We start from the raw sequence: 21,571 nt of genomic DNA on the forward strand, positions 1-21,571 counted from the left end.
GGCGGCGGGAGGCGCCCCGCGCCCCAGGTTTGCGCTTGGGTTGTGGGAACATCCATGGAGGTGAAGATGCCGTGTGTGTGGTGTGTGGACCGGGGAGGAGGGGCGGGGAGAAAGCGGGCCAGCCCGGGAGGGCCAGATGGCTGCGGCTGCGGTTTAATTCACCGGGCAGGCCCGTTTGGCCGGGCAGGGTGGGCGGGGGAGGGGAGAGCAGAAAAATCAGGGGTCAGTGGGTAGGGAGAGGCAGGGCTCCGGAGCAGATGCCTGGCGAACAATGGGGCTTTTGAAGGGGATGCTGGAGGAAGTGTGGCGCGCGCTTTGTATTGCCTCCTCCGCATTGCAGGTTGGAATCGGGCAGCTAAATTTTAATGAAGTGCATTCCAAAGTGTGCTCGTCAGCCTGGGCTTGCAGAGCGAGGGGCTCGGCTGAATGGGGACTGGGGGTGGGAGGGGGAGGGGGCCGGCGAAATGAGTTCCTGATGGATGGTAAAGGAGGAGATGAAAGCCTGCTCAGTGTGCAGGGCAGGGGAAGGGAGGAGGGGGGGAAATCAATACGTCCCCGTGCATATTAATAGGCTCCAGCAGGTGTTGGTAAATGTATGTTGCTGCATTGTTCCGGCGCCCTGGCGGAGGAGGGCGGGGGGAGAGAGCGAGCTGCTTCTCCCCCTGCGCGGTGGGCGCATGCCTTTGCACTTTGGAGGGTTTTGCAAGCTCCCGGGAAAATAAAGGAGGAAAAAGCTGTGATTTCCACCCGCCCCCCCCCAACTCCAGCTCCCCCCACACCCCATTTTTAAAGGAAAGAATGTACCTGCAGAAGGCTTTTTAAGTTTGCTTCCTGGAAATTAACATGTGTGTGTCAGAGCACTGTCTCATCTAGGTAAGATATGCATGTCTGTGGGCATCCAGAAAATAGAAAGCGGAATCTAGAGTCTGGCGTGCTGAGTGCTTGGGAGCAGGGAGGCTGGTCTCACTCTCTGGTTCTTGTCAGTGAATGGGCCAAGCCAGGAAGGCTGAGGGATTTTTAAAGAGGCAGGAAGCCTGTCCCTCCCTCTCTTCCTCTTCCCAAGTCTTGAATCTAACTGAACAGGGTACCTGGATGCAAGGAAGCTGCATGTCTGTGCTGTTGGTACATAGACTTTGTCTCCTGCACAAAGGGAGTGGACCTGTGCCTGAGTCAAATTATTCCAGGGCATCTGTAGCATATTTACGACAATTAGGTATGTAGTGTCCTTTTCTCTTTCCTGGAGTACACTCGGTCCAGGGCTCTGTCTATTGAGAATCAGGCAGGACACTATACTATAACCCTTGCTGGGTTTTGTTGTTGTCCGTTTGCTTGTTTTACTACTTCTCTTGAGGAAGTGTTGAGTGCTTTCAAGAGGTTCGGATGTATTTGTTGGGGTTCAGGTAAAACTGGAAGCTTTTGCATGAGGTCACGATGACTTTTCTGTATGACAGGTATTTAAGTGTGTGTATGTACACAGTGCACCTAAACCGGTGTATATGCACTTGGTAACCCGCAGAATAACATATTGTCTTTCTGGTTCGGGAAAATAAATGCATCTGTTAGTTGAGAAAAGCTTGCCTTTTGTCATCTGTAAGGCTATTTCAGCCTGAAATTGGTGTTTTATGATAACTTTGGAAGCCCTCAAGTATTGATTGGATATGCTCTTAGGTTCTTTTTGTGATTTAACTTGCACTGTATCTCATCAACAAGACGCTGCTCATCACTTGCCAATGAATTTTAGTGCTGTTGAAAGCTTTAGCCGATTAATGGTATCAACAGGGACTTGATTCTTCCATTTCTCAACTGAGCAAACAGAAGCTGCCCGCTCTTGGCTCCGGAAGCCTTTCCCCATCTGGTTTTAGGAGAAGGGGCTGGGCCAAGAAGAAAATTCCCTGCTGAGGACACTCCTCTCTAATCCCTGACACCCACCCTACCCAACCCTGCCTAGTTCAACACTGAAGGCTACTTGTTTATAGTCCTATGTAGTTTCTTTTTAAAGCTGCATATTTCAATGTGTACTTCTGTAGCAGCATTAAAAAAAAATATTTGGATCTTGCTGTTCTTGTAATAAAGAGATGTGGGCTCAATCTGTGGTTCATTTCACTTAATTATGGCTATCAAATGGGTCTGTTATTACATTTAGACTTGAGGCTTACCTGCTGGTCCTTGAGGAGCCAAAGCATGGGCAGTTGTGTTTATTACAGGACCTACCCCAGGGGTGACCAGAGCCTCACTCCCTCTTAAGTTAACTGGCCAGAAGAGGCAAGTATGTAATGCAGTCCATGGTGTGTCTGCTAGTTGTATCAACCCATCGAACCCAGGTTCTTGAAAAACTTGCAGGTAACAGCTTTTCATTAATAGCAAGGACCTGTTTGAGCCACTGTATTTTCTTCTGATACCTGGGACTGTTTTGAGACAAACAACCGTAGGTGTTTGACACTCTCATGATAAGAAGAGAAACTATGCCCATGCACTAAAGGCACCATTGAAGCAATGACTTATACTTGCTATATTATTAAGACACATTTACCGGAGGCTTCTGATGAGACACTCTTCTCCCCCTTGTTTTCCATTTACTCTTGGCATATGGATGTGGGTAGAAGGGAGGAGAAAGAGGAGAGAATGAGATCTGCATACTCACAAAAGAGCTAACCACTGCCATTAACTAACACCGTTACTGAAAACTTATCCTTATTAATTTGTTTGACCCTATGCCCTGCATATAAAGCAGATAGTGTGATACCAACTGAGATTGCTGATTTAATGATCCCAATAAGTATGTAAACCCATGGATTTTGCTAATGTTGACTTACCAGAATTGCTGTAGGACAAAGAATTTGGGATCTGTAGCTAAAGGGGAAAGGATTAATACAGTTAAAGTAGAAACAATAGTACTAGGAAAACTGAAATAAAAAGACCCCCCCCCAAGCAAAATACTCCAAAGATGTTTAAAAATGTCTTTTTTTTTTTTTAAGATTTTATTTATTTATTCATGAGAGACACACAGAGAGAGGCAGAGACATAAGGCAGAGGGAGAAGCAGGCTCCCTGCGGAGAGCCTAATGCAGGACTTGATCCCACACCCAGAGATCATGACCTGAGCCAAAGGAAGACACTCAACCATTGAGCCACCCAGGTGCCCCTGATGTTACTTAAAAATGTTTTTAAATAACCTCTACACCTAACTGGGGCTTGAACTCAGGATCCTGAGATCAAGAGTCACACGCTTTAGGACTAAGCCAGTCAGGCGCCCCTCTCCAAATTATTTTTTTTTCTTTGCCATTGCCGTCTCATGCACAAACCATATAGTTGGGTAAGCGCCATTTTCTCAGCATGTTTGTATTTTTTTTCCTTTTTTCTTTCTTTCTTTCTTTTCTTTTTCTTTTTCTTTTCTTTTTTTTTTAGAAAGTCTTATGTTGATAATCAGACCCCAAATATTTGAATGTAAGCACATCCCTTGCAGTCATACTGACACCCTCTGGCACCAGAAAAACTGTCATAGCAATTTTTGAGAAATCTAGTGGGAAGAAAAGACAGCAATGCCAACCATTAATTCAGTAACTCTGCTGATGGTTGTGTCTGTCAGCAGGCTTGCCCTGGCTGACTTTTAGGCTTTTAAAGTATTACAGACCCCAAGTACAAAGATCTTGCTTGCCTTCCCTTGCTTACCAGGTCTTGACAAGTTTCTGCCATTGTTGGCTTCTGGCACATCTCCGTGATTAATTTAGGATCCTCGTAGCTTGGCAAATTATGTGCCTTCAAATAGGTAAACCTCTCTGACATACAGTTCCATATTGATAACGATAGCACTAAATTGGGGTGCCTGGTGGGCTCAGTTGGTGGAGCCTGGGACTCCTAATCTCTGGGTCCTGAGTGCAAGCCCCACATTGGGTGAAGATCTCACTTAAAAGACAAAAACAACAATAACAACAAAAATAAAGGCATTAAATCCATTCATTCCCCTGTAGTCTAGTGAGTTGATAAATGAATACTATCTAGGTATCTGTTTGTTTTTTTTCCCCCATACAAGCCTTGAACTGTCTTTGCTGATATATTTTTTAAAAGATTTATTTTTTTGGGGGGGGGGGCAGAGGGAGAGGGACAAACAGAGGCCCCATGGAGGGGTCTATCCTCAGACCCAGAGATCATGACCTGAGCAGAAGTCAAGAGTCCACTCACTCAACTGACTCTGCCACCCAGGTACCCCTGTCTTTGCTGATTTTTACTCCTTTTTCCAATGAGGTGATGATATCCCTTAAAGTTTCAATTGGATGTCAGATTCAAGTGAAAAAACAGAATTGGGGAATTGGGGAAAATATTACCTAACTTTTACTAAGATGTTAAGAAGATCTTAAGCATTAGAGCAAAGGAGAGGGATTGAGCTTGAAAATGAATCACTAGGCTGAACGTTCTTAAATGAAAAGAATTTTAAAGTTTTAGCATTTGAGGTTATCTGACCTTTTAAAGTGCAGCCAGTGTAATGCATTTACTCTGTGTTTTGCTATTTCTCCTATATCCCAGTTCCAAGTACAGTGCTTGGTAGCACATAATTATGTTGTTCAGTACATACTTGAATGTGTGGATACAACAAAAACTTTGGCCATTACTTTTTGGCCATTAAAAAAATTGAGCTATTTCACTATAGTCAAGTTGCCATTACCAAAATAGAACAAAAAGTACAGCTCCATGAAAAATCATTTTTAAAAAATATTTATATATTGAGAGACAGAGAGAGAGAGAGAGAAAGCGTGGAGGAGGGAAGGCAGAGGGAGAAGGAGAGAAGTAGATTCTCCTCTGAGTGCAGAGCCTGACACTGTGCTGGATCTCAGGATCCTGAGATCATGACCTGAGCCAAAATCAAGAGTTGATGCTTAACTGGGTGAGCCACCCAGGCACTCCTTTGAAAAATCATTTTAAAAGTGAAAAAAGGAAACACATTTTCTTCTTGTATTTAATAACACATATTCTTAAGGACGCCTGGGTGGCTCAGCGGTTGGGCGTCTGCCTTCAGCTCAGAGTGTGATCCCAGGATCAGGGATCCAGTCCCACATCGGGCTCCTTGAGGGGAGCCTGCTTCTCTCTCTGCCTATGTCTCTGCCTCTCTCTCCGTGTCTCTCCTGAATAAATAAATAAAATCTTAAAAAAACAAAACAAAACAAAACCCGGGAATCCCTGGGTGGCTCAGTGGTTTAGCACCTGCCTTTGACTCAGGGCGTGATCCTGAGTCCCGGGATCAAGTCCCACATCAGGCTCCCTGCATGGAGCCTGCTTCTCCCTCTGCCTGTGTCTCTGCCTCTCTCTCATTCTCTCTCTCTGTGTCTCTCATGAATAAATAAATAAAATCTTAAAAAAAAAAACACACACACACATTCTTTTACACAAACCAGATAATGTATCCTGTAGTTCTCATGAACTTAAAAAAGCATCTAGATTTTTATCACAGTGTTTTTTTGTTTTTGTTTGTTTGTTTTAGAGAGGGTGAGGGGGAAAGGGAAGAAGACAAGAGAATTTTAAGCTTAGGCTCTGTGCCCAGTGCAGAGCCCAATTTAGGGCTCCATCTCACAATCCCGAGATCATGGACTGAGCTGAAACCAAAAGTCAGTGCTTAACCAACTGAGCCACCCAGACACCCAGTTTAATTGATCTTAAAAGTTGATGTCATTCTCTTGATTAAGGAATGTCGTTTTTCCACTACCTTTCCCCCTTAGTGGGCTGTGGGTCTGAATTATTGCACTGGGTCTATATATATATATATTTTTTGCTGCAATCAAGATTAGATCAGTGGGAATCTACAAATTTGACAACAGCTATATGAAATAACTTGCCTATAAGATAGTAAGTGCCATAATTTTCTAATTAATTGTGGAGCAGTGCCAAAGACAGTTGTTTTAGAAATACATAATGATTGTAAATAGAGACCAAAAAGGAAAGCAAAAAAAGTCTAAAATGTTGAACTCTTTTTAATGAGGCTTAATACTCCAGTTAATGGAGGCCTTTGCTATTTCTTTTTGTAGCTTTCTGGGCCTTCTGATTGACTACTTACATTCTTACCTGGAGGTGATCTCATATTGGTAGAAGTTACTTTATAAATATCTGAATGCCTGCCGTGTACCGGGCACTTTCTGTGTATCAGGGATAGCTCAGTGAACAGCGTAAACGTACCTTACCCTCCTGGAGCTTGTATTCGAATCCATGTTAATTTAGTCCTAATAAGTTCAGCAATTAGGGAATAAGGTTGAAATAATTAGTTAAAATGAGTCCTTTCATCTGCGAGGAGTTTGTTCCTAAAAATGCCTGTGGTTGGCAAAATTGAAGTTTGCTTGATTGCTTGCATAAAAGTCCAGCCCAGTGGAACAATACGGTAGAGAATTGCACACCAGCCCTCATTCACTCCTCAGTCCCACTTTTCAAAAGTATTATATATAGATTTAATTTGGTTTTCTCCAAACCTCTCTACGTTAATATATATGCACACATCCCAGCTCTCTTCATATAGTAAGTAGACTAGATTCATTCTTATTGGTCTCCCAGTTGGCAGCTTTCCACATCAGTATGTGTATACCCACTTCATTTTTTTTGTAATAAGAACTAGAACCTATTGATTAGGTGGCTATTTGCTAAGGCTTGCTCATTTTGTTCTCACAAAACTCCAAGACCTGTTTATTCACTCAGCAAATATTTATTTAGCAACCTTTATGTGCTAGGGGCTGTTTCAGGTGCTTGGGATATTATTGACCAAAACAGGTAAAGATCCCTCATGGGGTTTATGTTCTAGTCAAGGAGACACTAGATAGTAGATGTACTAAACAAGTATATTATTTTGTGTATTAGAAGATGGTAAGTGATACTGGAGGGGAGCCAAACAAGAAATGTGGTCAGGACTATGGAGTCATGGGGTACATTGCAATTTTAAATAGGGTCATCAGAGAAGATATCACTGGGGAAGTAGTATTTAAGCAGAAACTTGAATGAGTGTGTCACTCAGTCAAGTAGAAGGGCCCTGTGGTTGAATTACAAAGGACCCGTGCAAAGGCCCTGTGGCAAAAGTGGTACCTGCTTTGTCTGAAGAACAGCAAGGAGTTCAGAGTGATTGGAAGGAATCAGGAGTGCAATGGCTAGAACTCTGGAAGGGAGAGGAAGGGAGAGTGTAAGAGTGTCAAGGAACCCAGACAGATCATGCCAAGCATTTTAGACCATTTTAACCCTTTTACTCCTAGTGAAATGGGAGTCATTGCAGCGTCTTGTTTGAGATGATGACACACCTCAGCATTTGAAAAGTCTTTCTTTTTTTTTAAATATTTTATTTATTTATTCATGTGAGACAGAGAGAGAGAGAGAGAGAGAGGCAGAGACACAGGCAGAGGGAGAAGCAGGCCCCATGCAGGGAGCCTGACATGAGACTTGATCCCGGAACTCCAGGATCACACCCTGGGCCAAAGGCAGACGCTAAACCGCTGAGCCACCAGGGATCCCCTGAAAAGTCTTTCTTTAGGTAATGTTTTAAGGGCAAATGGAGGGGTGGAAGCAGAGAGCACAGTTAGGAAGCTGTTACTGGAAATCCTAGTACTAGTTGATGGTGGCCAGACCAGGTGTGGTTGGATATATTCTGGAAGTTTACGCAGAAGAATTGTCTGATGGATTAGATGAGGGATGTGAGAAAGAGAGGAGTTGAGAATGACACCCAAGCTTTTATAAAACCCCAACAGGTGCTGCCCTTTGGTGCATGGAGGAAGCTGGGCCTGTGACCTCTTATGGTTTAAGATTGCTGATTCATTCTTTTTTTTTTTTTAAGATTTTATTTATTTATTCATGAGAAACACACACTCACACACACACACACACACAGAGAGAGAGAGAGAGAGAGGCAGAGACACAGGCAGAGGGAGAAGCAGGCTCCATGCAGGGATCCCAACGTGGGACTCAATCCCGGGTCTCCAGGATCACACCCTGGGCTAAAGGCAGCGCTAAACCACTGAGCCACCCAGGCTGCCCTGGTGATTCATTCTTGATTAAGTTTGAGTTGTCTCCTAGACATGGAAGCAGGTTGTCAGGAAGGCAGTGGGCATGGCATAGATTGTGGGAGGTCATGGCTGTACCATGAATTTCATCTTTCTTCCTCAGTTTGAGAATGCTAGAGATGATGCCGACAGAAGCATCCTTGCACATATACGTAGGTATCCAATTGTGCATCTTTCCAGGAGTTAAACTCCTAAAGGTGGCCTCACTGAATCATTCATTCATTCATTCATTTATTTATTTTTAAGAGATTTTATTTATTTATTCATGAGAGACACAGAGAGAAGCAGAGACACAGGCAGAGGGAGAAGCAGGCTCCACACAGGGAAACCCAATGCGGGACTCGATCCCAGGACTCCAGGATCATGACCTGAGCCGAAGGCAGACATTTAACCACTGAGCCACCCAGATGACCCGAATTTAAGAATATGTGCATTTTAGCTCAGAAATACTTCCACATTACTCTACCCCCTATCCCACAATGGTATAATTTACATTTCCATCAGCGTATGCAAGAGTATCCGTTTCTCTTCTTCTTTATAAAAACTGAAAATAGTCTTTTTAAGTTTTGCCAGTTTCATCGATGACAGCTTTTCCTTCAAGCTCATATGTCTTCTGGCCTCAGAGTCCATCCAGCTTCTAGAAGACATAAGAGTTTTCTGTTGTTTTGCCCATTGTGGGTACAGTGTGATGCAGGTCATGTTTGGTAAGACAAACTAATTGCTTGAGGACTTAGCTCCCTGCGAGAGGATGTAACATACTCAGCATTGTTCAAGCAGCTAATTAAAGACTAATGGGGAGACAGCTAAGTAGCAGTTTTAAAGTACATCTCCTTTAAAAGGGGAAATTTTGAATTATATCACCCTGAGAAAGAACAATTCCTTCTGACATTTGGACACCTTTTAATAGCACGTGTTGAATTAAGATCATTGGCAGAAGCTAGGTAGTTAGAACATTGAGTGTATTCCAATTTCTTCAAAGTTATACAATGTCAAATGAGCACCAAGTTGGAATTTTTGGTTTGTTTTTTTCTTTTTTACTAAAAATCAAACAAATAGTTGCTGTGACCCAGCTATGTCCTGTATGTTAGGTCCGGAGGATGCAAAGAGTTACAGAACACAGCCTTTACTCTCATAGAGGGTCCATTGGCAATGGTGGGAGACACACAGATGGCCAGGGATAGTCCAGCATCATGTGGATTAAAGAAATTTGTAAAGATTGGGGCACAGAGACATAGGCCTGCTTTATCCAGGATTTAGGTCAGGGAAGAGTTGGGAGGGACAGGCAGGGGGAGACACATAGAGGCCCTTGCTTGTCCTGCCATGGAACCTGGAATTTGTCCTGAGGGCGGTGGGAGTAGAAGAGCTTAGGCAGGATCATAACATGGTCTTTTTGTATTTGTCAAAAACCATTCTAGTAACCTTCTAAGGCAGGGGTCGTTAAACTATGGTCCCCAGACCACTGCCTGTTTTTATTTAAAAAGTTTTATTGGGACACAGACCTTTGTTTAGGTATTGTTTGTGGCTGCTTTTCTGCTACGACGGCATATTGAATAATTGAGACAGAGGTCCTTTTTATTTTTTTAATATTTTATTTATTTATTCATGAGAGACACAGAGAGAGAGAGAGAGGTAGAGACACAGGCAGAGGGAGAAGCAGGCTCCCTGAGGGGAACCCAATGTAGGACTTGATCCCCAGACTGGGATCATGACCTGAGCTGAAGGCAGACACTCAACGGCTGAGCCAGCCGGATGTCCCGAGACAGAGATTCTGTGGCCTCCAAAGCCTAAACTATTACTCTCTGTCCCTTTGCTGAAAAAGTTTGTCAATCCTTGATTTAGGGGATGAAATTAATGCAGAGGGGCCAAGAGGAAAGCTGTGGTCTAAGGAAAAGTTGAAGTTAAGGGAAAGGAGGAGGGGAGAGACCCAAGGGGTACTCAGGACAGTGATGAGTGATGGATCGGGGGGTGGGGGGGTGGGGGGGGTGGATGAAAGGGAGAGATGGCATCCCAGGTGGTAGGTGGGGTCTTGCAATGAGTGACCAGGGAGACTGGAAGGTCAAAAGGGACATCTAAGTGGAGATGCCCAGGACAATGTGGGATAAATGAGCCAGGGAGTGGCATAGATGTGTGTTCAACCTGGCAAGCTTGTACCAGTTTTCATAGTATTTTGTTAATATGTAAAAGTTGGGAAACCCCTTATCCCTCTGCCCCATCTACTACCCTGTTCTGGAAATGAGTGTCCATCTCTATTGTTTTTAATCTTTCTTGACCAGTCAAGATTTGGCTTCATGTGCCCATACTTCAAGAAGCCTTCCCTAGACTACAAGCTGTGTACTCTGCACCGTTGTATAGCGTCAGTGGAAAGGCTTTATTGCCTCTGTGGTTCTTTTCTCAAGTACACATTTCTTTCCTTCTGTAGAAGGTAAGTTCACAGATAAGTCCAGTATCTCATACAGTTTTGTGTGCCTACTAGGTCTACCGTGAAATCACAAATGAGGTGTACACAATTTATTTTCTTAGTTACAGAACCTGATAGTCAAATGATAGAGCAGAGGAAACTTACCCTGCCTCTAATGTCATTCAGTCATTCAACTAACATTAATTTTTTCTTTTTTCTTTTTTTTTTAAAGATTTCATTTATTTATTCATGATAGAGAGAGAGAGAGGCAGAGACACAGGCAGAGGGAGAAGCAGGCTCCATGCATGGAGCCTGACATGGGACTCGATCCCGGGTCTCCAGGATCACGCCCCGGGCTGAAGGCAGCACTAAACCGCTTGAGCTACCGGGGCTGCCCTCAACTAACGTTTAATTGAGCACTTTGTATATGCCAGACACTTTTCCAGGGACCAAGGATGCAATGATTGCCCTCATGGAAGTTATATTTTAATAGAGGAAGACAGACAGAACGTTGCCCTAATTTTCTAATTCCTGCAACCCTGGAGCATAATATTGCAAGAGAACTCTGGGATTTTATTCCTGCTCCATTGGCTTATTTTACAGGTATCTAAACTGCATAGAGATAGAACTTGAACTGCTCATCTCACCAGTGGAGAGGGGAGGCTTTCATTTGTGTTGTCCAGGTTGGAACAATGTGATTTGATTCCCATTCAAGAGCATAGTAATTCATTGTTCTAATGCACTTTTAAATGCAGAGAGTTGCTTGCCATCTTTACTTTGGTGAGCATCAATTCTGAAGTTTTTCTTTTTGCTATTAATGTAACCTTACCAGACCTGGCTTTTACTGCAAAAGCTCTGCCTTAGTGGGGTCAAATTTAGGGAGGAATGCTTTGCCACTGTCCACGTTCTTTTCTCATAACCGCTATCTGTATTCGTGAAAACTGACAGGGAAAATGAAGGGACACAGAGTCTTTGGCAGCTTTCCGTTTTCAACTTTACAGGAGTTGAAAGCATCAATTTTCATTTCATGCTTTGAATTGCTTGTAATAGGGGTTTTTAGCAAATCTTTGGTAGGCAGATGAGCGAGAGTCTGGGGGCTGTTCACGGAAGGAGTGTCTCAGGCAGGCAAGAGAATGAGCCCCAGGGAGAGAACCAAGTGTGTGCGGGAGAATTAAGATCGAGGAGCATTGCTCCCCCAACATTGCCAAGGTGAGTTTCTCTCTGGCTTGCCAGACACTTTGTAAAATTACTCACTGATTGAGTGCTTCTGTTTGGTTTCTTCGTGTTATAAATGTGACACAAAGAAGCGGAATCGAGGGCACGGTAATATTCCATTGATAGTAAAAAAAAAAAAAAAAAAAAAAAAAAAAACCCAGCAAGGTAAAGAGGGATTTGGGGCTCCAGGATCTCTTCTTGGGGAATGACAAAGGATGTCAGAGGACATAAGCCATGATTTTGATAGCAGAGCACTTACCCAGCGGTAGATTGGGTGGGTAGATTGGGTGGTCAATTGCTCCCAGGGCAATTGACCACGTTATTCTTATGGTGTGTCTTCCTTAATGGGAAGCCAGCAAGCCTTTGGAAAATCACAGCTTCTGGGCAGTTTCTCCTCTATAAAGACACACATTAGCTACAGCAGATTTTGTGACTTATTGCAGGCTGAGGAGAAACCTGCATCCCCCATCCCAGAAGCTTCCCTGCACCATGTTTGCATTTTCCAGCACGCAGAATGAAGGTGTTGGAGCGAAATGTTCTGCTTGCCAACCAGAGAGAAGGTGTTAAAAAAAAAAAGTCTGTTACTTGCCAGTTTGAAAATATGTATGTTCCAACATTTTGTCATTAAGAAAGCTTCTTGTAGATTGAGGTGGCTTTAATCTAGATAAATTTCAAGTATTTTAATGTATGTGTCAGAGGTGTCTAATTTCACATATTTAAATCACAATTTTTTGAAGTGAGTTTTATTCACATTTGACCTTACAATAAAATTCACTCTTTGCTATACATTTCTCTGAGTTTTAACAAATACGTACAACCATGTGACCCACCAGGCCATTCAAGATACAGAATAGTTTTGTCACCACCCCCTCAAATTCTTTTCTATAGCCATGTTGTTTTCAACCCCTTTCCCAGCCCTCAGGCAATCACATATATCTTCTGTTCCTGATACTTTTGGTTTTCCGAATGTCATCAAAACGGAATCACGTAGTGAATCTTTTGGATTTAGCTTTTTTTACTTAACTAAATGGATTTCAGATTCATCTAGGTTGTTGCTTGTATCGTTGATTTATTCTTTTGTATTTGCTGCATAGAATTCCATTGTATACATGTACCACACTATATTTATTCCTTCATTAGTCATAGGGCAGTCAGATTATTTCCAGTTTGGGGGGGATTATGAATAAAGTCACTAAAGGAACTTTCCAAGAGGGGAAGACAATAGGCTGAGCATCCCAGAGAATCAGATGTGTAGTGGAGAGGTTTTGAGTAAACATAGATTTCCATTTTGCTTGAGTCATAGCCAAGAGGGAGCTTCTCTGGGTTATGTGAGGAGTATGTTTAACTTTGTAAGAAACTGTCAAACTCCTTCCCAGAAAGCTATACCATTTTGTGTTCTCCCTTGGCAGTGTGTAAGTATTTCAGTTGCTCTGCACCTTCACCAGTATTTGTTATTGTCAAATAAAAAAATAAAAAAAAAAAAAGAATTTTTTAGACTCTAGACTTTCTAATAGTGCGGTGGTATTTCTTTTTCTTTTCTTTATTTTTTAAAAGATTTTATTTATTCATTCATGAAAGACACAGAGAGAGACAGAGGCAGAGACAGAGGCAGAGGGAGAAGCAGGCTCCCATGCAGGGAGCCCGATGTGGGACTCAGGACTCCAGGACCACGCCCCAGGCCGAAGGCAGGTGCCAAACCACTGAGCCATCCAGGGATCCCTGTGGTGGTATTTCATTGTGATTTTAACTTGCATTTTCCGAATGATTAAGAATGTGGAACATGGTTTTTTTTTTTTGGAACATGTTTTTGTGTGCTTTTTTGACATCCGTGTGTCATCTTTGGTGAACTGTCCTCCATCCGTTTTTGAAATGGGGGATTTTTTTCAGTCATAAATGTTAATGAAACAAACAAAGTATCACGCAGCACTCTTCACTATTGGTTTGCCTGATTTTAAAAAAAATACCAAACGAAAGAAAAAAACCAAGGTGGTGTTTTCGAACGTTATTTGTAAACCTCTTGTTTTAAACATCAAGCTTATGGTAGGAGTCAGACAAATCTGGGACAGCTTGGCTCTTGTCATTGACTGTCTGGGTCATTTTGGCAAGTCATTTGACTTCTGTAAAACTCGGTTACTTCATATATAAAATGGTCTTAATGCCTAACTGTTGATAGTTGTGATTAAATGCGTGCCTTGCATAGAACCTAACACATGGTAGGCATTCACTAAATGATAAATCTTATCACAAATATTGTCAGTATTACTGATTCAGGTAAATTTATGTAGGCAGTTCCTTGTTACATTCATTTACCTTTTTAACCTCAGTGTCTATAGTACCCAGTGCGTGAAAGGCTTGAATGAACTGTTGCATGAATGAATGAATACATGAATGAAGGAAAGCATGCATATAGTATTTATGGTTGACCTGCCAAGAATATTACCAAAAGAGTTTTGTGATCCACTGCCCTGAATCTAGAAGTATTTGTTGAATTGTACCTTAGTTATATTTCCCATTTATTTTAGTACTGTAGTTATTGATAACTTTTTATCTACACACTTCAAATTTATTTTTAGGGAGGCCAGAGGGTGTAAGGATTTGGGATGATGTATATTTTCCTTTTTTTTCTTTCTGCTTTTGTATATTCTTTTTTTAAAGGCCAAAAGGGCTGTGAACCATGACTCATTTTTAGGTTTCTCTTCCACTTGAGTGTGATATCTGTAAGTAATTGCAGAGTAAATCATTGGCGTCTCAGCTCTGCCAAACAAACCCTGTTCGACTGGAGGTTGCTGCCAATTATTTCTTGGCTGGTGTTAGGATTGTGGGTGTATTACAGGCTGGTCTTGCCTTTCTTCAAGAAAGAGGGCCTGTAGATACAGCATCTGGGCTCCTATGACCTGACCCCAATTTGAAGAAATCGCTGACTTTGGCGGGGTGCTCTCAGAACCTCACCAATTCCAGGACTGGTCTCCTGAAAGCACTGTTCCAGCTGGACTCTGCTGAGTCAGCTCTTAGAACTGGGTCAGAACGTCTCTTTCTGTAGGCTGAGCGATACTTGAAACCAACCCTCTCCTGAAAGGGAGAAAGTTAACTTTAAGCCACTTTGCCTTCTTTTGCAAAAGCAGCTTTTTGAGGCCATCAAAATGGAAATAGGAGTTGAGAATGTCAGAGTCTAGGTGCTCTGTGATGTGTTAATTATTTCATGTTCCATCTAGGTAGGAACTTTACACCACTGTCACTGTGGAAAGTTCTCCAAATTGAATTGCCTTTCATATTCTGGTAATCCATTTCACCTTTGAGAGGCTAGTAGAAGCAATAATTTCATCCTCAGGGAGAAAATGACAAAGCTCTTGGTTACGGATTTTCTTTTTTTTTTTTATTTTATTTTATTTTTTTTATTTTTTTTTATTTTTTTATTTATTTATGATAGTCACAGAGAGAGAGAGAGAGAGAGGCAGAGACACAGGCAGAGGGAGAAGCAGGCTCCATGCACCGGGAGCCTGATGTGGGATTCGATCCTGGGTCTCCAGGATCGTGCCCTGGGCCAAAGGCAGGCGCCAAACCGCTGCGCCACCCAGGGATCCCGGTTACGGATTTTCAAAGAAACTCTCTTACCTGGTGAATTACTACCCAACCTGAATGTGTTTTTAGTTCTTCTTCATCGTTCAAAACTCAGTTCGAATATTCCTTTGAGTTCTTACAGAGGCTGGTTCTTCTTAAACCTCATCTTGGTTATACCTATTCGAACACGAAGAGCTGACCTGCAGGGCACACTTCTAATGAGAAGGTAAATGCCCTTGAACTTTCTCCCGCTCCCAGCGTCCTTTCTGTTGCTGTGCAGTTTGTAATTGTTTTGGAAGTTGTTGTTGGCATAGCTATTTCAAACAGACATTGCAGTCAGGACACACTTGCCCTGTCATAAGAAACACCCCTATAACACACTTAAGAAAGTCCGTGGAATTCAACAAAACAGGCCCTAGTGAGAGGTCAGAGACACACACACCTATTATTTCCGACTAACAGAGGCAGGCCAGCTCTCTCATACTTGGCAGCCCATTCTCACCGTGACATCGCCTCATTGAACTGCCTTGCAAGAATCATGCTTTGGAGCTGAGAATAATGAAAGTGATGTCATGATAGGTTAGAAGACATTTTAACATTGGTTACAAGATCTTTCAGTGGTGTTGGTCTGAGAGCAACAATGGCATCCCGAAGGAGACAGAGCTTAAGATTGAGCCTTCTGCTCTCGGGACGGCGGCCACCAACCACGCGTGCTCCCTAGGGCATCTCTAATGTGGCCAGTCTGGATGGAGACATGCTGCTGAAGTAAAGTATACACCACATTTTTGAAGGTTTAGTACAAAAAAAAGAAGGTGAGATATCTTAATAACTTTTTATTGATTGCATATTGAAATTATAGTAGTTTGATATGTTTATTTCATATTTCATACCATATGAAATGCATGCTACCATATTTCATAAGGTAGAACAGATATCTTATGAAATTACTTTGTCTTGTTTCTTTCTACTTGCTTCCGTGTCAACATATGTGATTTAAAATTACGTGTGTAGGGGATGCCTGGTGGCTCAGCAGTTGAACGTCTGCCTTGGGCGCAGCGTGTGATCCTGGAGTCCCAGGATCAAGTCCCACATCGGGCTCCCAGCATGGGGCCTGCTTCTCCCTCTGCCTCTGTCTCTGCCTCTCTCTTGGTGTCTCTCATGAATAAATAAATAAAATCTTTAAAAAAAAAAGATAAATAAAATTCCATGTGTGGGGATCCCTGGGTGGCGCAGCGGTTTGGCGCCTGCCTTTGGCCCAGGGCGCGATCCCGGAGACCCGGGATCGAATCCCACATCGGGCTCCCGGTGCATGGAGCCTGCTTCTCCCTCTGCCTGTGTCTCTGCCTCTCTCTCTCTCTGTAACTATCATAAATTAAAAAAAAAAAAAAAATTCCATGTGTGGTTCACATCATGTCTCTATTAGCACTCAAAGACTGAGTGTGACAAAGGAACCATGATCCCAAAGGTTGTGGAAGCTGAATTCCTGTCTTGTGGTCACTTGCAAAAGAGGTGTATCCATGTTTGGAAAATTCTCGTTTGTACAGCAAAGCCTGGGGGGAGTTAGGGGCAGATCAGAGGAGGGGCTTAGGGTACATGATGGCTGGGGTTTCTTGTCTGGGTAATTGGGCTCACGGTGGCCTTGGTGGGAAGTTCAGGATAGAGAAATGAGGTAACAAGGTCAGATAGCGAGGGAAAACCCCAGCAGTTTTTCTGGAGAAGCTTGCCTTCTTCAAAAGTTTGATTTGACCTCATTTTCACGCTCAGAATCCTCATGTATGTCAACGTTGGTGAGCCTCTGATGTGATACACTTAATAGGAATTCCAAAAGGCTGCCACCTGAAGTTAAGTGCTTCTGTGACATATTTAAAATCATCCTTTTAGCTAATATTCCCAAGAATTTTGAGGGAGGCTTGTGTGTAATATGGCCAACTATGATTTTTTTTTTTTTTTTTTAATCTGACTGTGAGAACAGGCTGAAACTCTCATCTGCCTGGTGTTCCTTCTATGTGCTGGGTATAATCAGAAACTCAGAATAAATAAGACCTAGATTTCTTGTCCACAGAGAGCTTGCTCACTCACCAAATAGTGAGTGCTTACTATGTGCCACATACAGTTCTACAGCCAGGGATAGAGCAGCAAGAAAACGGCTTAAAATCCCGGTCTTTAAGGAGTTTACATTCTCTTAGAACCTGTAATATAATTTAAAACACTCATCTGGAATGAATTTGTGAGCCACAGGGAGACCTGAGATTTTGTAGCTCAACCTACTTATTTAACAGAATAACTATCCTATTATGTGTTGAACGTACCATAGGGGCTAGTGCAATGCCTTATATATGGTAGGAATCAATTGTGTATCATTTATTCAACAGATATTTATTAAAGACCTACTGTGTTCCAGGCACTTTTCTAAGTGTTGGGGATATATTAGTATATATTCCCCCACAGAGGGAAGATTGCCATTCTTAAAGAGCTTAGATTCCATCTGGGGGTAAGTAATGCAGAGTCAGACAATGGCCGTGAAATAGAAGTTTGTGATACAGTATATATCTGAAATGGATAAGAACTAAGAAAGGAAAAAGACAAGTAAAGCCAGGTAAGAGGTATTGGAAATATTGCGAGTATCTGTGGTGGGAAGGGGTGGGGGGTGGGGGTGGGAAACATTCCAGGTAAAGGGAACAGCCAGTGCAAAGTCACTAAGTCAGGAGCATGCCTAACTTGCTTAAACAGCAGCAAGGGGATCCAGTGTGGTTGGACCAAAGTGTATAAAGGGGAAGAAAGACTATCAGAAGATTAAGTCAAAGAGGTAATAAGGAATTGGATGTTGTGGGAACATAAACATCATTTTTATTTTATTTTTTCAGATTTATTTTATTTTTATTTACTTATTTTTTTAAAGATTTTATTTATTTATTCATGAGAGACACACAGAGAGAGAGAGGCAGAGACACAGGCAGAGGGAGAAGCAGGCTCCCTGTGGGGAGCCCGATGTGGGACTCAATCCCAGGTCTCCAGGATCATGCCCTGGACCGAAGGCAGGCACTAAACAACTGAGCCTCCCAGGGATCCCAGATTTATTTTATTTTGGAGAGCGAGAGAGAAGTAGAGAGAGAGAGAGCGCGTGAAACGAGGGGAGGGGCAGAGGGAGAGGGAAAGAATCCTCAAGCAGGACTCCCTGCTGAGTGTGGAGCCCAATGCAGGACTTGATCCTGGGACTCTGAGATCATGACCTGAGCTGAAATCAAGAGTCAGATGCTTAAGGGACTGAGCCACCAGATGCCCTGTGGGAACTTCATTTTTATAATACAGGGTTTAGAGCAGAGATCTTCTGTGGTCTGACTTATATTTTTCGTTGAACATTTTTTTAAATACACAGTAAAAATCTCCCTGATTGGCGGACAGTTATTTGAGCCTTAACAAAGGCACACAGTCTTGTAACCATCACAGTCAAGATACAGAGTCAGTCATTCCAAAAACCTCCCTCATGCTGCCCCTTTGTTGACTTAACATTTCACAGGACATTTCTAGATGCTCTGTGGGTATTAGACTACAGGGAGGCAGGCTTGGATGCCAGAAGACCAGTTGGCAGGCTCATGCCGCTATCGAGGTGAGCGGTGATGGAAGCTTGCCCGGGATGTGCAGGAAATGGTCGGATTCTGGGTCTATTCTGAAGGCTGAGGTTTGATAGGAGGTGTGAGAGGAAGAGAAGAGAGAAGGATGACATCATGGTTTTTGCCCAGAGCCACAAGGAAAGCTGGAGTCCTCATTTACTGAGATGAGGCAGGTTGCAGGTTTGATGAGGAAGATTGTAATTCAGCTTTGGATATTTTGGGTCTCACTGCCTACTAGCTACCTAAGCAGAGATATCGGTGGGCAAGTCTGCTGAATTGAAATGCACAATGAATGTTTAGAAACCAGTGTGCAGGGATACCTGGGTGGCTCAGTGGTTGAGCGTCTGCCTTTGGCTCAGGGTGTGATCCTGGGGTCCTGGGATCGAGTCCCGTGTCGGGCTCCCTGCATGGAGCTTGCTTCTCCCTCTGCCTGTGTCTCTGCCTCTCTCTATGTTCCTCATGAATAAATAAATAAAATCTTAAAAAAAAAAAAAAGAAAGAAATCAATGTGCACATTTTGGAACAGTTGGGAAAAAATCTGTGATTCTTACGGAAACGTCTTGTCAACCTTTAGAATTCAGAGGTGCTTGAGTAATCTGATACTGAAGATTGTTCTCAGCCACATCATTTTTATTGTCATTTAATTCGTTTCCTTATCCGTTCTTTGGTGGAAAGATAAATATCCTTTCTGTGCAGAAAACACACAAAGTTTAATACTACTATAATGATCCTGGTATTTGCTTTATTTATTGATTTAAAACAATGACCTATGTTAAGTGCAAGGATGAACTGGTTCAGAAGGATTCTTTTTATTCCACCAAAATTTTAAACTCCAGGAAGAACTCTTGATGTTTGACTTTGGATCACTGTGTATCGTTTTACTCACTTCTGGTGTCTTTAGCTGCCAGCGCACTTGAGTTGCAGAAGAGAGAACGGAAGGGAAGGCTAAAATTAACAAGATATGATGTTAGTTGGCAAAAAGCTAGGATACAAAATTCTATATATGGTTTAATCTCAAATTAGATTGAAAACTTGTATGTACACGTATGGAATACTTTCTGAACAGAATATCCCAGAACCTAAAAGCCACCATCTCTATGTTATGAAATCATGGGAGAATTTTGCTGTATTTAAAACATTTTACCATGTTTTTGGGATTTATGAACAAATCCATTTTTCTTTTTTTATTTTTTCATTTATCAAAAAATGTTTACTCAGTGTTGGATTTAGACTTGGACGGGGGTAGACTAATGAACACGACAGAAGAGACTTTGCAGCTTTGAGCTAATAGCCTTGTGAGATCGTTATCAAGTTATAATTAGGAAAGACGATAATTTAATTAATGAAGAAAGAATGCAAGTCAACTTGTCCAGCTTCATTGGGTTTTTTTAATGCACTTGTACTAAGTGAGGTTTTTATGAATCCCTCTCCATCCATGTTTCTCCCTAATAGAGGCTCAGAAGAGTGGGCATTTGTGATGATGTGACTCCTTGCTCTATTTCTGTAGCCACTTGGGGAATGTGCTTATAGTATATCCTCACCAGGAGGAGGGACTATATAGGGCCTGAACATGTGCTAACCTTGGGCTTCAACGGTCCTCCCACAGGGCAGCAGAAAACATCATGGTCATCATGGTTCCTTGGCAGAAACTTTGGTGTGGGGCGGGGTGGTGGGGGATCACACCTGCTGTCAGTATTATCTAAGACACGTCACCTGGTTTTGCTAAGTCTCTGTTACCTCATCTGGAAAATACCAGGGCTGAACTGGTGGAGCCTAAAATGCAGTGACTCCAGAATTTACGCAGGCTTTGGTGGTGTTAAACAATGTCTGATTTAAATTTCAGGTATGTTCACCTCGTGAATATTTACATGAATGTAATTATCCAGCCTCCCTTTTGCCATGAGAGTCCTAGTGCCAAGTCCATATTTTGTATCAGTGACCCAAAAAATAGAGCTGATTTCAGAGAGCTTGCAGGAAATGTCTGTTCTTACTGAGAGACTTGGCCCAGGGAGATTTCATTTTCCCTCCATGACTGTTTCTCCATCTAAGCTTAAATATGTTTAATGGAATTGGCATCCAGCTCTCATATTAGTTGGTGACTGGCTAGGTGCCACAAATAGGAATAAAGAATAGAAGAGGCTATTTTGCACCTCAAGATTTGGAACCTTCAAGAGATGTCTTTTTGTATCTTCTCTGTACTGGATCTCATAGCTGGTTGAGTTTTACTTTCCTCTTTTTTTTTCTCCTTTCTTCTTGTGTGAAAATGTTGATATGGTGACTTCCTTCTAATTTTATCAAATACAGTATGTCCAGAAACAAAACAGAACCATGTTTCTGCGTGCGATTCCTGGCAGAAGTTGTGCGATTTCATCTTGGGATAAAACTGTGAATTTGTGGAAAGCAACATGGTATGGGTACTTAGGGAAAGCAAAAGAAATACATAGCCTGGCTGCCAGAGTCGCCTTTGTCTTGGCGGCTGGAGGAAGTCACTAGTGATTTGTGGGAGCTGAGGCTCCTGGGGATAGACAGTTGGTCAACAGGCAGGCGTGCTGGCGAGAGCCATGGGGCAGGCAGTAATGCATTTCCAGAAGAATCTCATTACTTATGCATTCAAATTGCACAAGTCAAATGTGTGTGTAAGAGAGAGAGACAGAGAGACCAAGAGATAGAGAGACAGGGAGAGAGAGAGAGAGACCACAAACAAGAATAAGCATAGACGAAATAGTGCAGTTAGGCCCACCAGCTGTGCCTGGAGTCCTGGTGACATGGGAC

General features: G+C 42.6%; 1 protein-coding gene across 16 annotated transcripts in view; it reads left to right on the forward strand.

The window, feature by feature from the left end:
- Positions 1–21,571, forward strand: part of MAGI1 (membrane associated guanylate kinase, WW and PDZ domain containing 1) — a 641,903-nt gene that overhangs the window by 417,941 nt on the left and 202,391 nt on the right. The window lies entirely within an intron of this gene.

Source organism: Canis lupus, chromosome 19, assembly GCF_048164855.1.
Source record: "Canis lupus baileyi chromosome 19, mCanLup2.hap1, whole genome shotgun sequence".
Taxonomy (NCBI): Eukaryota; Metazoa; Chordata; class Mammalia; order Carnivora; family Canidae; genus Canis; species Canis lupus.